We start from the raw sequence: 17670 nt of genomic DNA, 5'->3' as shown, positions 1-17670 counted from the left end.
TACTCAAAAGAACATTCTTTTTTTTGTTTTGTTTTTTGTCTTTTTGCCATTTCTTGGGCCACTTCCAGCACATATGGAGGTTCCCAGGCTAGGGGTCGAATCGGAGCTGTAGCTGCCAGCCTACGCCAGAGCCACAGCAACTCGGGATCCGAGCCGCAGCTGCGACCTACACCACAGCTTGTGGCAATGCCGGATCGTTAACCCACTGAGCAAGGGCAGGGATTGAACCCGCAACCTCATGGTTCTTAGTCGGATTCATTAACCACTGTGCCACGACGGGAACTCCTCAAAAGAACATTCTCAAACTTTTCATCCTATAACATCCTATTCTCTCACTCTACTCCTATTTAAAAATCTATGGCTTATGATTACAGATACTTACCCAGACACCACCCTGGACTTCATCTTTCCTTTTCCATTAACACAACAAATATTTAAAGGACTGAAAAGTAAGGAGTTCAGAGGTGATAACAGGAAAGAGAAGGTGCTTGTTAATTCAGGTGCAACCTCAAGTTTACACCAAGTAAGTGTATGACACTATGTGATTTGAATCATGCAATGCCACAGTCATCTCAACTTCCTATTCATAAACATTGTCCTGTTCTAAAGCACTCAAAGCTCAGCTGTAAAATACTATTAAACTCTTAGTCACGCTGAGATAAAGAATCTGCACTAAATTTCTATACAGCTCTCACAGTAAATTACCACTGATTCTTCTGAGAATCACATACAATGCCAGAAGGTATTTTACAAAGGAGTCATTCTTTTAACGATCACTTGGCCACTATTGTAAATAAGAAGCAAAAGGAGAAAGCTTAAAATAAACAAAATCCCCTAAACAGACACAAAAAAATCTCATTACTGTTCTCTTCATCTTTTCGGAGTCATTCTGTAAAGATCACTTGGCCACTATTATAAATAGGACGCAAAAAGAAAGTTTAAATAAAACCCCCAAAACAGACATAGAAAAAAATCCCATTACTGTTCTCTTCATTTTTGAACTACTGTAGTACTGTTTACACACCATATATTCTTTACCATATCACATCTACCTTATTTGTTATTTAGTTTTTCAGTATAAGCCATATTTTACTAACAAAATTATAAGTTTTAAGGGCAAGGCCCCTATTCTGTATTTTTCCTCCATGTTCAACTCAGTACCCAATAACTACTCAATAAATGTTGATTCTCATCTATGGGGAATGCTTTAATTTTATTTAATTCAAGGGGTTTTCCCCAGAAACCACCATTACTGGTGGGCTAAGGTGATCTTACATACCATTCTACAGAAAATAAAAACCAAGATAGGAACTACTTCATTTCTTCCTACCTCCAACTCTGCAAACTCATTTACATGCATATCCATTTTTTTGTTCCCCCCGAAATTATGGAGTATTCCTTAAGATAGACTGGCACATATGAGGCAACCAAAAAATGTTTGTTACATAAATAAATGCAATAATGAATAAAGTGAATGGTCCATGATAGCTGCCAAACTGTGCCCAATCCAAGAAGCATGAAATCATAAAGCACTAGTTATGGTATTGTTGCAAAGTCTAAAAATAAGACCTCAAAATAATATTTTGTTAATTTTTTTTAAACTTTATAGCTTTCACTTTTACATCTAATATTAGAACACCAATATTCAGATGTCATATTGTAATCTAAGACTAATAAGAACTACATCTGCATATTGCAGGTGTAGCTGAAAAAAATTTATTAAAATTCTGTTCTTTTTTTTTTTTTTGGTCTTTTCAGGGCCACACCCGAGGCACATGGAGGTTCCCAGGCAAAGGGCTGAATCGCTGGCCTACATCACAGCTACAGCCATAGCAATGCTAGTCCAAGCCACGTCTGCAACCTACACTACAGCTCACGGCAACATCAGATCCAACTGTGTCCTTGTGGATATTAGCCAGATTTGCTTCCGCTGAGCCATGACGGGAACTCTGAAAAAAATGTTTTTGATCAGAGATCACAGAATGTTATCCATATATATATATATATAATTTTAAATTTTCTAGCAGCTACATTAAAAAAATCAGTGAAATTAATTTCAATATAATTTAACCCACTTATCTAAAATTTATCGTCTCAACATGTAATCATATAAAACTATGAAATATCCCTAACTGGACAATACACACATATACATACAGATCCTTATTAAATTCTTATCAGTCCTCTTGAAGGATAAATTTTTTTTTTTCCTTTTTTGGTCTTTTTGTCTCTTTAGGGCCGCACCTGCAGCATGGGTGGAGGCTAGGGGTCTAATCGGAGCTGTAGCCTCTGGCCTACGCCACAGCCACGGCCAAGCTAGATCCGAGCTGCATCTGTGACCTACATCACAGCTCATGGCAACGCCAGATCCTTAACCCACTGAGCAAGGCCAGTGATCGAACCCATAACCTCATGGTTCCTAGTCGGATTTGTTTCTGCTGCGCCGTGATGGGAATTCCAAAGAATAAAATGTTAACATCATACACTTTTAAAGGGATGCTATACACATATATATAAAATCAAAATTTATAATTTTTATATTTTACTACAACTCCTATATAAATATACTAGTCTTCACTATCAACGGGAACCACAACGGGGATAAATAAAGGCTTCTGGAGAGTAAGTATGCTTAACTAAAAAATACCTTTGAAATCTTTAATATTAAATAGCTCTGAAAATTTACATTGATTCACTTTAAGAAGAGACTTAATCTATATATCTTAAGCAGAATACCTGAGTTTTTATATACCTTTACAACTATCTTAAAGATTTACAAAAAAACTATACTATCAATTGGCTAGGGTTTGAAGCCTATACATTTTAGGTTTAAAAACTAAGTTAAAGAGTAATTTATAGAATTTAATTACCGGAAGTTTTTCCCCCACAAATATTACATATGTTCCATGTTACTTACCCTTAGCCACAGATCAGATTGGAAACTTAAGCAAATCTGTGCTAGTAACTGTGTGTTTAGAAACAGCTCCCAGTCTCACAGTGTAAAGAACCACACTTGACAACTGTTTCTAACACAGTTGGGAACTACCACAGTTTTTTTTTCCAACTACTGAAGAAATCCACGAATAAACTGAAATCAAGAAAAATTTTATTTTAAATGCATTTTAATTTAAATATTTTACTTAAAAGTTAAATACTTTACTTTAAAAATTATTTGTTTATTTATTTATTGTCTTTTTAGGGCCACACCTCCAGCATATGGAGGTTCCCAGGCTAGGGGTTGAATCAGAGCTGTAGCTGCCAGCCTAAACCACAGCCACAGCAAGGAGGGATCCGAGCTGTGTATGCAACTTACACCACAACTCACGGCAACGCTGGATCCTTAAACCACTGATTAAAGCCAGGAATCAAACCTGAGTCCTCATGGATACTAGTCAGGTTATTAGTTCATTAATCACTGAGCCACGACAGAAACTCCTAAAAATTTATTTAGATATTTTAAGGTAGGGAGTCCAGAAGTAAAGTTATTATAAGAAACTGCTTTTTGAAAGTTTCACTTGCTACAATTGAAATTACATATTACATATTATATAGAGTTACAAACTATAAAAAATTTAACTATTCAGGTCACTGTTCTACACTTCCATTAACATATTCAGTTATTATTTACACACACATGGACATAATTTTGCTGAATTTTCACAACATTAACTATAGGGTTTATCTAAGACTGGTCAAAGAAAATATATTTTACCACTGAATAACCATCTCTTTTAAATTATTTTTTTATTTTTTGGTCTTTGTCTTTTTAGGGCTGCACCCGCGGCACACGGAGGTTCCCAGGCTAGGGGTCAAATCAGAGCTACACCACTGCCACAGCAATGCCAGATCCGAGCCGCATCTGCGACCTACACCACAGCTTATGGCAATGCCAGATCTTTAACCCACTGAGTGAGGCCAGGGATCGAACCCACAACCTCAAGGTTCCTAGTTGGATTTGTTTCCACTGCACCACGATGGGAACTCCCTGAATAATCATCTTTAGATGCCATTATCTTTAGTATTATACGGAATTACTGAAAACTCAAATAAGGATTCATTTCAAAAGAAGAGATTTAGACTCCTTCATTTTATTTTATTTTTTTGTCTTTTTGCCTTTTCTTGGGCCGCTCCTGGGGCATATGGAGATTCCCAGGCTAGGGGTTGAATGGGAGCTGTAGCCACCGGTCTACGCCACAGCCACAGCAATGCCAGATCCGAGCCACGTCTGCGACCTACACCACAGCTCACAGCAATGCCGGATCCTTAACCCACTGAGCAAGGCCAGGGATCGAACCCGCAACCTCATGGTTCCTAGTCGGATGGATTTGTTAACCACTGTGCCAAGACGGGAACTCCCAAGACTCTTTCATTTTAAACTGCCTGACAAAGCGTATTCAACAAATATTTGCTGAATTGGAGTTCCCATTGTGGTTCAGCAGAAATGAACCTAATCAGTATCCATGAGGATGCAGGTTCTATTCCTGGCCTCACTCAGTGGGTTAAGGATCTGGCTACACCAAGAGCTGTGGTGTAGGTCACAAACGAGGCTTGGATCTGGTGTTGCTGTGGCTGTGGTGTAGGCCAGCAGGTGTAGCTCCGATTCGACCCCTAGACTGGGAACTTCCATATGCTGAGGGTATGGCCCTAAAAAAAAAAAAAAAAAAAAAGCTGAATGAAGAATAAATGAAGGAATGTGTCATGTACTGTGTGAGGTGCTGGTAAAACAGGGCAACCAAACAGTGCACTTGCCCTCCACCTGTTTAGAAGAGACGTAAGTAACTAAGCAGATAATAATAATACGGTATGTCATATGCTGTAATAGGGATAAACAGAAGGTACTATGGGAACACACAAGAATATCTAATCAAATCTTAAATGATGCTGGGGTAGGACATCAGGGTATTAGTGAAGGTTTTTCAAAGAAAGTCCAAGCTGAGATAACTACTGGGAGTTAAGCAGAAGGAATAGTGTGTGTGAAGACCTGAAGGTGCTCATCTCCAGGAGTCTCAAGGAACTGCAAGTTGCTCCATGTGGTTGTATAATATAGCCAGGGCCAGATTATGAAGTGTACTATAAACACTTTAAAGAATTTAGGTTTTATCTTGAAGACCAAAGACAGCCTCCAAAGGGTTTTAAATAGAACACTCACATGTTCTGATTTGTGTTTTAGGGAGATTACCTGCACAATGTATAAACAACTGGAAATGGATTGCACTGGTAATTAAGAGACCAACTAGAAAACTATAGAGTAATACAACAGCTAGTAAGTGGCAGGGTTGGGATATGATTAAGGAACTCAGTCTTAACTTCTTCCAATATTTCCTCCCTAACAACAATAACAGCAACAAATTCAACAATACAACCAACAACATCAGCCCAAAAACAAAGTACAACTAACATTTTATCGATATGCCAGTCACTGTGATAATTATTTTACATACATTATTCTCTATATTCCTATGAAGAAGACCTATTGACTATTAGTCAAACTTATCTATTTTGTTCCCGGGATATGTTTACATACACAGTTGACCCTGGAACACACAGTGTTAGGGACACCAGTTCTTCCTGAAGTTGAAAGTCTACCTATAACTTAGCCCTCCATATTTGAGGTTCCTGATCTGTAGATTCAACCAACCGCGGATCATATAGTAATGTAATGTTAGTATTATTGAGGAAAAAACCCCCACGTATAAGTGGATACAAGTAGTACAAAACTGTGTTGTTCAAGGGTCAACTATATCTCCATCCCTTTGTCACAGTGGTCTTCTTGCTTATAATATCCACCTCTTTTCTCTCTACTTATATAAGGTTATAATTCAACGTTCTGTCAAGTCCCATTTTCTCTATAAGCCTTTCCAAACTTTCCCATTTCTGACGGCGTTCTGATTGCAATGCATAAAAAGTCAAATCAGCATAGAGTATTAGAAAACCTAGTTGTGTGAGTTTGGACAAGCCAATTAACCTCTCTATCTCAATTCTTTGCCTATAAAATAAAAGGGATGGACTAGACCACCAGCCCTCAAATGGGGTGGTCTTGTTAAAACACCTTGTTGAGCTCTACACCCTCAGTGTTTCTGAATCAGACTGGGTTGGGGTGGAGGTTGGGGGTGGGGAGAATTTATAATGCTAACAAGTTCCCAGGGATGCTGCTACTGGGCAAGGGATGAGACTTTGAGAAGTACTAGGGTCAAACAAAGAAAAGTCCTTGAATGCCAAGGTAAAGAGTTTGGTCTTTATTCTGGTAAGAAGACATGGAAAATTTTCAATTAGTGTTATAGCATTTATTAAAAGTTAAGAGGTGGCTCAGGCAGCAAGAGGGTGCAATAAAAAGAATCATTCTATAATGGCAACATATCAGAAAGCCCTGGATTAAGGTAGCGGTAATAAGAACAGGAAAAAAACAAAAGAGCTTCAAAACATATGGCTCAGTCATTCTTCCCTGCTAATGTTTTTGCCATTATCCACTGGAAAACTACATGTATACATACTACTACTATCTATAAAACAACATTAAATCAGGAATGACATTCTGGTATGGTGAAATCACTATAATTGTTAGGAATCTAATGTTCAAGTAAATTTTTACTTTTATTTTTAAATTATCTTTTTGCTTTTTAGGGCTGCACCCATGTTATATGGAGGTTCCCAGATTAGGGGTTGAATCCGAACTACAGCTGCCAGCCTACACTATAGTCATGGCAATGCAGGATCTGAGCCAAGTCTGAGACCTACATCACAGCTCATGGCAACAAGGGATCCTTAACCCACTGAGTGAGGCAGGGATCGAACCCACAACCTCATGGTTCCTAGATGGATTCATTTCCACTGCGCCGCAAAGGCAACTTCTCAAGTAACTAAGTATATTTCAACTTCTAACTTAAAAAAAAAAAAGGGGAGGGGGGAAGACAGTATAGATAGACTCATTTTATCTCCAAGACTCCTTATTAGTAAGGAAATAAGAAGATATAAACCCTTACAACAAAGACAATAGGAATAAAACCACTAGTACATAAGGGATTGCAATGATTTTCAGAAGACACAAAAATAAAGGAGTACTGACTAGTGAAGCAGAGTAAAGTTAGAAGCTACAACAGAAGAGTGAGGTGTCAAGTTTCTCAAAATCTGGGAAGCTTGAACTCTGAAAATACAAGTAAAAAACAAAAGACAACAGTGATATGTGGATCTGGAAACAAAGGCATTCACTGCAGATCAATAAAAGAAAGTCAAGTCTCCTCATTAAACTATCAAGTAAGAGTGAAGGCAGAATGAAGAAATTTCCAGACATGCAGAGGCTTACAAAGTTTTTCTCTTACATAATCTTTCTTAGGAAGTTATTGGGGAAATTTTTCAATGAAAATAGGGAGTAAATCCAGAAAGGGGAAGACTTGGGATGCAGCAATTAATGAAATTATCACAGAAAAACAACAAAGGGAATACAGTCCAAGATAAAAGGTGTGAAGGAGGCCCAAAGAACTATTATAGATTGGACCAGACCTCCAAAGGGCTGCAGGAATGAAATTTCCTGGAAAAGGGGGGAATTAACAGATTAAACAGTAGGGAGCTTAGAAAACTTGAGGATGTGACAAAGGCAATAGGTGAAATATAAAAGAAAATGCATCAGAACAGTTAGGAATAATTTCTTTTGAGTGGCCTAGGAATTTATCAGGTAGTGGAGAAAAAATCTAGCATACATTTGGCTCTACAGAGAAAACATTTCATAAGTATAATAAGATGAACTCTCTTATTTTCCAACCTCTAGAATCAACCTACATACAAATAAATAAAAACCCTCTATTAACAATATGATAAACACATTACCAACCTTGATAATGAAAATGGAGAGCCATGAGTATTCTCATCTTATGAAGAAGGGAGTCTACAGACAGATACTGCCCATAGTTGAGGAAAACAAATTAAGCTTTAAGTATATAGTTTAAATTAACATTGGGAGGAGGCGGGTAGAGAGAATACTATAAGTAAACCATCATAGCAGCAATCAACAGGCAATGTTTAAATGTGATAGAGACAAAAGAGGATAAGCTTTATGCAGCCAAAATAAACCTCATGCATTTATGCACAGAAATTCACCCCCTATACTCCAAATTCACTACTCAGGATCCATCTATTTTTACTCTGCACTCAATTCTCTTAATTAAGGCATAAGATTTCCAAGTCTTCATACTTAATCATGCAGGCAGATATGTTATCTAAAGATTACAAAAGCAGTATATAAACTGTCCCAAGTCAACAAAGAACATGCCATGTTCTTGTTGTTTGGAAAGAAAAGACATACATGGCAATTAATGAGCAACAGTGTGTTTGGTGTACCAGAACACTACCATATCACGAGTCAATTAGAGACGATTAATGTAAAATATGATGTTATCCATGCAGTGAAAATGATTTACATAAAATAAAAGCAATAAAATAAGTTTTTACTATATAAAAGCAATAAAAAGGCATTCAGAGGCACTGAATGAATATGCAAAAGTGGCAGTCAAAATAGTTCAGAAATGTTTTTTAAGATAAGCCTATTTATAACCACCAAAATTACGAGACAGCCTTCATGGTTAGAAGCATGGGAATCATAAAGCAGTTCCAACAGATTAAAAAAAAAATCTCCAATATTTTTGTGCTGTATATGGGTAACAGAAAAAATATTTGAAGCTACCTGCAAGTTTTACTGAAGTAGATGAAAGAAGCACACCAAAGAACAGTAGATGGCGCCAAAGTGTTATTTTTTTTTCCCACTACTGCCTTTCTTGGGCCACATAAATGATTAACTGAAATAAAAAAAACTCTTCATACTATAATGGAAGAGTTAAAAAAAAAAAAATCAAACTGAAAATTCCCTCATGGCGCAATGCTGTCACTGTAGTGACTCCAGTTGATGCTGTGGCACAGGCTGGATCTCCCTGGCCTGGGAACTTCCACATGCCACAGGTGCGGCCCCCTAAACAAACAACAAAACAAAGCAAAACATCAAATTATCCAGATTTTCATGTGGTATACTGACAGACTGATGTTAATAACAATGTTCTAGTGCATGAATACATATTGAAAAACACAAGGTTGTATCAAATGCAAAAACCTGAACCAACTGTGAACACTTTGCCTTTTATTAAAAATTCAACCACTTACAAAGGAGTTACTAGTTCAGAAAAAGTACTGATATTTACAAAACTAAAGGGATTCATAGCAATATTTTCATAATAAACTCTTAACAGCACTAACAGAACTGATCGACAATATGGGTAATTTAAAGGTACTCTTCAAATGTATTTCCTTTCTGATTTTTTTTTTCTTTTTTTTTTTTTTTGGCCGAGTCTGTGGCATATGGAAGTTTCTGGGCCAGGGATTGATCCTGGGACCCGAGCCACTCACTACAGCCACAACTCAGGATCCTTAACTCTCTGCACCACAGGGGAACTACCTCCTTTCTATTCAAAGATGTGTGAGGAGGAGCATTAGCACAATAAAACATATCCACTGCTCTCAAGATCACCCAGAGTTCAAAATACTAAAATGTAAAAATAAAAAATAGGTGACTTGGGGAACAACTGTGTTAAGGTCAATGGTTTTTATGATGTATGGGTTACACTAAGATTTAAACTAGTGATTGAGGTAGTGGGAGAGGGAAGTAAACCTGGCAAAACTTAAAAGTAATAGGCGCTGGATGATTTACACAGAAAAAAAGTACGTTTTCATAAATTCATAAATGGATGACACTTAAAGATTCCAGTCCAATCCCTCCCTCACGTACCAACAGCTAAAGGTTTACTGTGCCTCACCTTTACCTATAGCTACTTTTTCAGGATACCTGAAGGTTTTACAAATGCTTCAAAAAACAAAACAGAATTTTTAATCATTTTGACTGAAAATATTATTTATTTTTTGACTTTTTGGTTCCGAGGCTAGGGGTCAAATCAGAGCTGTAGCCGCCTACCTAGGCCAGGGCCATAGCAACAACACGGATCCAAGCCACGTCTGCGACCTATACCACAGGATCCAGTGTTAACCCACTGAGCGAGGCCAGGGATCGAACCTGCAACCTCAGAGTTCCTAGTCGAATTCGTTAACCACTGAGCCACAACGGGAACTCGAAAATGTTTTTTAAAGCAACGTACATTATATTTTGCATTTAAATGAATATCTTACTTAAAATAATTTAACACTTTCTTAGTTTTTATAAGATAATCATTAGGATCATGAAATAAGTCTACTGCTTTGTATTATGATGAGACCTGGAGGACCCACTTAGTAGTACAAAGCAATTTTTTCTTTCAGTTGTATTGAGTTATAATTGATATACAATACTGTATATGGTTAAGGTATATAACATAATGTTTTGAGTTACACAGATCATGAAATGATCACCTCAGTAAGTTTAGTGAACATTCACCATTCTCATAGAGATACAAAAGAAAAAAGAAAAAAATATTTTTTGTGATGAGAACTCCCAGGATTTACTCTAACAACTTGCATATGTAAAAGTATAGCAATGTTATTATATTAATCATATTTTACATTACATCCCTAGTTTTTATTTTCTCTATAACTGGAAGTTTGTACCTTTTGACCACTTTCATCTTCATCCAATCTGCTTTCCCCAATCCCTGCTTCTGATAACCACAAATCTGATCTCTTTTTTTCGAGTTTTTTGGTTGATGTATAACTGACCTACAACACTGTTTGTTCTTGGTGTACAACATAGCGATCCAGTATGTTTTTTTCCTAATGATTTTTTTTTCCATTATAGCTGGTTTATAGTGTTCTGTCAATTTCCTACTGTACAGCAAAGCAAGGTGATCCAGTCACACATACACATATACATTCCTTTTTCTCATATTATATACTCCATCATAGTTGACGAGATATAGCAGTATTTCTATACATTACAAAATGATCACCACAAAACTTTTTAAAAATTAAGTTGTCCTAAATTGCTGGTTTTCTTGCATTACTCCTGCATTTAACAATTTTTTTCTCTTCCTTTCTTGCTGTTATGTTGTTAAATGTCACTTATTTTAGCTATTCCTGAAAGTAACTATAGACTCCTCTTTTCTCCAATAAGCCAAAGAAATGGCTTGCTAAACTTATGTTTTACAAGTAAGAGTAAACAGGCACTACTACAGGAGCTTAGGAGACTTTCCTAAGAAGAAAGTCATTAGCTTCAGAACTATGTCATGCTGCTTAAAAGTCATTATTGCTTCTGTTCTTATGGGGTTGTTTAAAATAAATGAGATTGCTGGGCAGCTTTATTCCAAACAGTTAAAATATTTCTTTTTATCACTGTGTCTGAGTGGTTAACTCTTTTGCCAGACAGCACATAGTCAAAAGATCTCTAATAACAGCCACAATATTAGAAATCACCTCTCTTTCACCTGATTGATAGATTTAAATGACCATTATGAATACAGTTTTTGATCCTTAACATTTTACCCTGGAGACTTAACCAGAGCCAACCAAACAAAACTTTAGCCTCTTCAGCAGAAATCAAGAAAATAAGTTAAACCAAGCTGCCCTTCGTTCCATTGGAAAATGGGAAAAAATATAGTTTTTTTCCTTCCTTATTATTTTCTGAATTACCAACAACAGCAGTGCTCAAACTTAGTGTGCACTGAATCATCTGTAGACCTTATAAAGACACTTTACTATCACACTTTACTTTATAACTTATGAAGTGGACATTGTAATTGACTTCAGAATATCCATTCCACCACATATGAACATGACCATGGTAATTCCATCCTCAAGGGTGAGTAGGCCTGAACTAATTTGGCCTAATGAAACATTGAGAAGCAGCTTGCATTTTTGACTTTTGGGTAAGAGAGGTCCTTTTCTCTTTTCTTCTAGTAGATACTAACAAGGATAAATGCTGCATTATTATCCTAGGCAGCCATCCTAGGTCCTTGAGGAGAAGTAACCTGAGACAAAACTTCTTGTCATGTAAAATAAAGTTTTTCTTTCTTTTCTTTTTTTACTGTTTAAGCCAGTTTGAGTCAGATTTAAACTACTCACATCCAAACGCATCTTGAATTTTGGCTAAGTTCCAATGTTCATGATACCACAACCAGAGTTGAAAGCCAATGGACTACACAAGTAATAATACGAAATTCAAAAGGAATTAAAGTGGAGTGATGTGAAGAACTAGGAAGCAAAGGGAAAAACAATCAAAACCCAATGTATGTGCAAATCTCAAAACATGCACATATGTAGAATTCTTTGAATCCTCCTTCAACAGTGATTATCGTAATAGCACCAAGCATACCAATGCTGTTTAATAACTAATAACTATAAATGTAAAACATTTACTTCAAGACCTTCATTAACTTACATATAATGTTCTCCCCTTTGCCTTCAAATCTGCTTCAATATAGAAAATAAAGCCAAAACACTGTCATTAAATTGGCTCAATATGAAATTGTCTCAAGTTTAAAATGCTGTATGTAGATTTGCTGATACCACAGGAAAGCTAAAGAGCTAATTATTTAATGATACTTTTATTTACACATTTTTGTCAAGAATCACTACCATATAGTTGATTTTATAGATGGTGTTCTGCTATAAGGCTAATAGAAAACAGAATTAAATGAAAATATATTTTAATTCCCATGAATGTTCCTAAATAGTTCATTTACACGGCTCTGAAATAATCCAGTTACAGAGAAACTAAGTGAAACTCATAATCAAATCACAGGGCATTAGTGTAATAAACTGTTTAAAACAAAGGGTCTATAAACAGCTCCTAATTTATAAAGTAGCTAAGTAAAAGTTACAACTTTATTTCAAAAGTTCCATGTAATTTTCTTTAGACCTAGTATTTTGGGGTTGTGGTACAAAAATGTTCAAAGGTATTGACTAAGACTTCTACTAGAGCATAAAGATAAAGCTAAAGGTGGCTCTTCCTCAGCGCTGCTTTATGGAGGTGGCAGCCATTTCCTTGCCTGGCATCATGGCCGCTCTCAGACCCCTCCTGAAGCCCAAGACTGTCAAAAAGAGGACCAAGAAGTTCATCTGGCACCAGTCAGACCGATATGCCAAAATTAAGTGGAACTGGTGGAAACCCAGAGGCATTAACAACAGAGTGCATAGAAGGTTCAAGGGCCAGATCTTGATGCCCAATACTGGTTATGGGAGCAACAAGAAAACAAAGCACATGCTGCCCAGTGGCTTCCAGAAGTTTCTGGTATACAATGTAAAGGAGCTTGAAGTGCTGCTAATGTGCAACAAATCTCACTCTGCTGAGATTGTTCACAACGTCTCTTCCAAGAACTGCAAAGCCATTGTGGAGAGAGCGGCCCAGCTGGCCATCAGGGTCACCAATCCTAAAGCCAGGCTGCACGGCCAAGAAAATGAATAGAAAGGAGTTGCCGTGGTGGCTCAGCAGGTTAAACACCCAACTAGTATCCATGAGGATGCTGGTTTGATCCCTGGCCTCAGTGAGTTAAGGATCCAGTGTTGCAACAAGCAGATGTGGCTTAGACCCCAAGCTGAAATGAATAGTGGGCTCATGTGCATATTGTGTCTGTGTTAATAAAACCATCAAACTTGTCCAGTTAAAACAAATAAACAAAAAAAACCCCTAAAGGTGGATTTATGATTTGGCTTGCTATTTTGAAAAAACAGAAACCAATTTACACAGTAGCTTATTTGCTGGAATTTTTCATTCATTTAAATCTGAAAGTTGGTAATTTGGACATGTTTATAAAGACATGTGACTGCTCTGATCTTCAGTTTATAAGACTACCACCACAACTAAGATACCTAAACAGAATCCATCTTGTATCAATTTTCCTGTTCTATACTAATTACTGATATGACTCATGAGAAACGACATAAAGTGAGATAGAAAACTTTGAACAATGCAATTAAAGACAGTAATAGCATTAATATTAAATAAGTACTTAGATTTAATAAATTGCTACATATAAACAAGAGTCTTCTGTCAAGATGAGTAAAAGTTCTTATAAGACACTAGGTAAATCACCAACTCATACCCACTAGAGAAATGTCATGCATATCAATTATGTATTTTGACCCACAGGTAGCAGAAGTCAAAAGTAAAAGAGGCAAAGCATTGAAATTTTTTTTTCCCCCCTCAGGATGGCACCAACGGCATATGGAAGTTCCCAGGCTAGGGGCTGAATGGGAGCTGTAGTTGCCAGCCTACACAACAGCCACGACAACGTGGGATCAGAGCCTCATGTGTGACCTATACCATAGCTCATGGCAATGCCGGATCCTAAACCCACTGAGTGAGGCCAGGGATTGAACCTGCGTCCTCATGGATTCTAGTTGGGTTCACTATTGCTGAGCCACAATGGGAACTCCAAAGCCTTGAAATTTAATTCTACTTTTAATTTTTTGTCTTTTTAGGGCTGCACCCGAGGCATATGGAGGTTCTCAGAGGAGGCTGAATTGAAGCTGCAGCTGCTGGCCTACACCACAGTCACAGCAATGTGGGATCTGAGCCACACCTGCAACCTACACCATAGCTTCATGGCAACAATGGATCCTTAACCCACTGAGCACGGACAGGAATCAAACATGCGTCCTCATGGATGCTAGTCAGGTTCATTTCCACTGAGCCATGATGGGAACTCCTAATTCTACTTTTTAGATCCCGAAGTGAATCTATATGTATTATTAATCTTACTATTTGCTACATGAGACAAAAATTCTCTTTTCTTGTTAATTTTGTCAAGAATATTTTAAAGTAAAATATTAATCTAACACTTTCAAAACTTTCTTATATACATACAAAATACCTACGTACTCTTTATTTTAACCTATTTTAGGGTAAAATTTTTCTAACCTGTAAACAAACACATGAATTTAATAATTTTCCACTGCAAAGATTTCTAAACCTCAGCATGTGGTACATGTAAGCGTTTAATAAATACCTACGAATAAACAATTTGAGACAAAACTGATCACATTGCTGTCACAAATGGTTATTACCCCACATCTATTTACTTCTGTGACAGACTCTAGATATTTAGTTGAGCAGATGACCACCTAGAATACGACCTACATTTCGCAGCCTCCCTTACTGCCGAGCTGACTGAAAGGTTTCAGCCAATGGGATATGCATGACTTCTGGGATAGATTCTGAAGGAAATGAAGAGGGCCTTTCTTTATCCTTTCTGCTTCCCGGTAGGTAGAATGTTGGAACACGAGCTGACAGTCTGAATCATTTAAGCCATATGTTTAAGAACAGTGAAGTAGTAAAATAGGAACCCAGGTCTCTAATGTCATGGTGGAGCATTAATACCAACTTTAAGATGCTTACCTCTAGACTTTTATCACAACAGAGAAGAAAAAACTTCTATCTTTTAAAATACCTATTGCTTTGGGCTTCCTGTCATTCTGACAAATCTAATTTTAATTAATAATCACATAGGGTAAAAACACTCTCTACATTTGTATATGAATCTTTGTAAATACATTTAAGACACAGATGTAAATAACATGGGTTAGAAGAGTCTGCAGAACCTGTTCAACTCCCAGCTCTGAAATTTAGCAATATGATCCTGGGCAGATCACTTCGCTAAGCCTGTCTCCACAACTGCAAAATGGCAGAAAAATTATCTACTTCTTAGAACTATTAAGAGGATTAAATATGATAAAGAAGATGGAAAATGAGGAAGCAAAACATCTATAAAATAAGGGTATTGAATTACATGATAGAAGGGTTCTTCCAGTTCTAAAATTGTATCACAAAAATATGTGTTATGTCAGAAATATCTATAATATATCTGGCAAGGTTGTTTAAAACCCTTTAGCTCCATGCTACTTTTGGGAAACACCCCCCCCCCCCCCCGCCGCCATACCCACACACACCACTGACAGCAAGCAGGATTCTCTATGATAAACTCTGATGATCACTTTCTCAATGTTTTTATGCTTACAACTGTGCTGACTCTGCAAAATGTTCTGTATGTTCTCTTACATATCTTTTGTGTCTACTCTTTTTTTTTTTTTGTCTTTTTGCTATTTCTTGGGCCGCTCCTGTGGCATATGGAGGTTCCCAGGCTAGGGGTCTAATCGGACCTGTAGCCACAGGCCTACCTACGCCAGAGCCACAGCAATGCGGGATCCGAGCCGTGTCTGCAACCTATACCACAGCTCACGGCAACGTCAGATCATTAACCCACTGAGCAAGGGCAGGGACTGAACCCGCAACCTCATGGTTCCTAGTCGGATTCGTTAACCACTGCGCCACGACAGAAACTCCCTGTGTCTACTCTTGAGTTGCAATTTCTAAGAATTACGACCTTTGATGACAAAACTTATGAACTCCAAAATCTCTGGCTTAAAACAACAAAGATTTAGTTCCCCTTCACTTTACATGTCTATCAACTGGTTAGTGAAGAGCTCTCTCTGTATAATTCTTCTCCTTTGGAACTCAAACTTATGGAACAGTCATTCTCTGAAACATTTCTAGTAGCCACGAGCTCTGGAAGGCCTAACACTGGAAATTAAATGATTGGCCTGGAAGTGACACACACATTTTCATTCACAACTCCACTAGAACTGTTCGCACAGTCCAATGACAGAGGGGTGAGAAAGTACCAGATGGTGCAGAGAGAAAAATATTTAGTAAGCAGTATAAATGACTACCCAAGTGCCCAGCCTCATGACACAGAAAGAAGTTAAATAAATGTTTTTTAGTGATACAGATTTGAGAAATTATTAATTCTAATAGTCATATAATCACTCGACATAATTAGGACCCACCTTACTGAATTCACCAACACTCTTCCTATAGAAACTATCAGACTCCAGGGGAATCAACATCAAATGCTTTGAGTACATCAATAAAAAATGGATATACATATCTATACATCTGTACCTACACAGGCAGATTATTTACAAGCACATATTCTCCTGAAGACACAGTACCATTCAGGAAAAGAGAGATGGTAATGTTAGCCCCAATTCAAGACCTTAAAAAAAAATTAATTTATCCTAATTAGTTTCCCATGCCACAATTAGAAATAACAAAAAATTTTTAAAAGGCTCTTCATGTGAGTCAATAAGTTATCAAGGATTGAGTGATTATTTATTTATTTATTTATTTATTTTTGCTTGTTAGAGCCACACCGCAGCATATGGAGGTTCCCAGGCTAGGGGTCGAATAAGAGCTTCAGCTGCTGGCCACAGTCACAGTCACACCAGATTCGAGCCACGTCTGTGACCTACACCACAGCTCATGGCAACGTCAGACCCTTAACCCACTGAGCGAGGCCAGGGATCGAACCCACAACCCTATGGTTCCTTGTCGGATTCATTTCCACTGTGCCACAACAGGAACTTTCAAGAATCATATATTTAAATGCCTATAGAGCTTTCAAGTAAAGAAAGTGGGTGAAGTAAGACATCAATAAATAGTGGGGGATAGAAGTGGAGAGTTTTATGGCTCATGCAATCCTTACCCAGTGCTAAACACTGGCCAACTGTTGCCATGTTGAAATTCAAGCCAGTCCTACCAGATGATCTAAATGTTAAAGGAAGCCAGGGATCAAGATTATGTGGAATCTCACATTTAAAATGTTAGAAACCAACTGAATTCATTTTTTAGAACACTGCAGAATAAATAAGACATTCTATTGAGCAGATCAGTGTGCTGGCTGCAAATCTGAAGCCTTTGGTCTAGGCAAA

The 17670-nt window shown here is 37.4% G+C and overlaps 1 protein-coding gene, 1 long non-coding RNA gene and 1 pseudogene across 2 annotated transcripts in view; 2 read left to right on the top strand and 1 right to left on the bottom strand.

Moving 5' to 3' along the window:
* Nucleotides 1–17670, bottom strand: part of FBXO11 (F-box protein 11) — a 96194-nt gene that overhangs the window by 37407 nt on the left and 41117 nt on the right. The window lies entirely within an intron of this gene.
* On the top strand, nt 1734–8940 carry LOC146404821 (uncharacterized). Its single transcript, XR_014841997.1, has 2 exons — nt 1734–3808; nt 4636–8940. It is a non-coding gene; the product is annotated as an uncharacterized LOC146404821 (long non-coding RNA).
* Nucleotides 12959–13366, top strand: LOC146404820 (large ribosomal subunit protein eL32 pseudogene; annotated as a pseudogene).

This window comes from Sus scrofa, chromosome 3 (assembly GCF_054392235.1).
Source record: "Sus scrofa isolate SSC_HxYL_T2T_F1_AM1 chromosome 3, Sscrofa_HxYL_maternal_Yorkshire_Landrace_v2.0, whole genome shotgun sequence".
Lineage (NCBI taxonomy): Eukaryota > Metazoa > Chordata > Mammalia > Artiodactyla > Suidae > Sus > Sus scrofa.
This window is presented reverse-complemented; position numbering and strand designations above follow the sequence as displayed.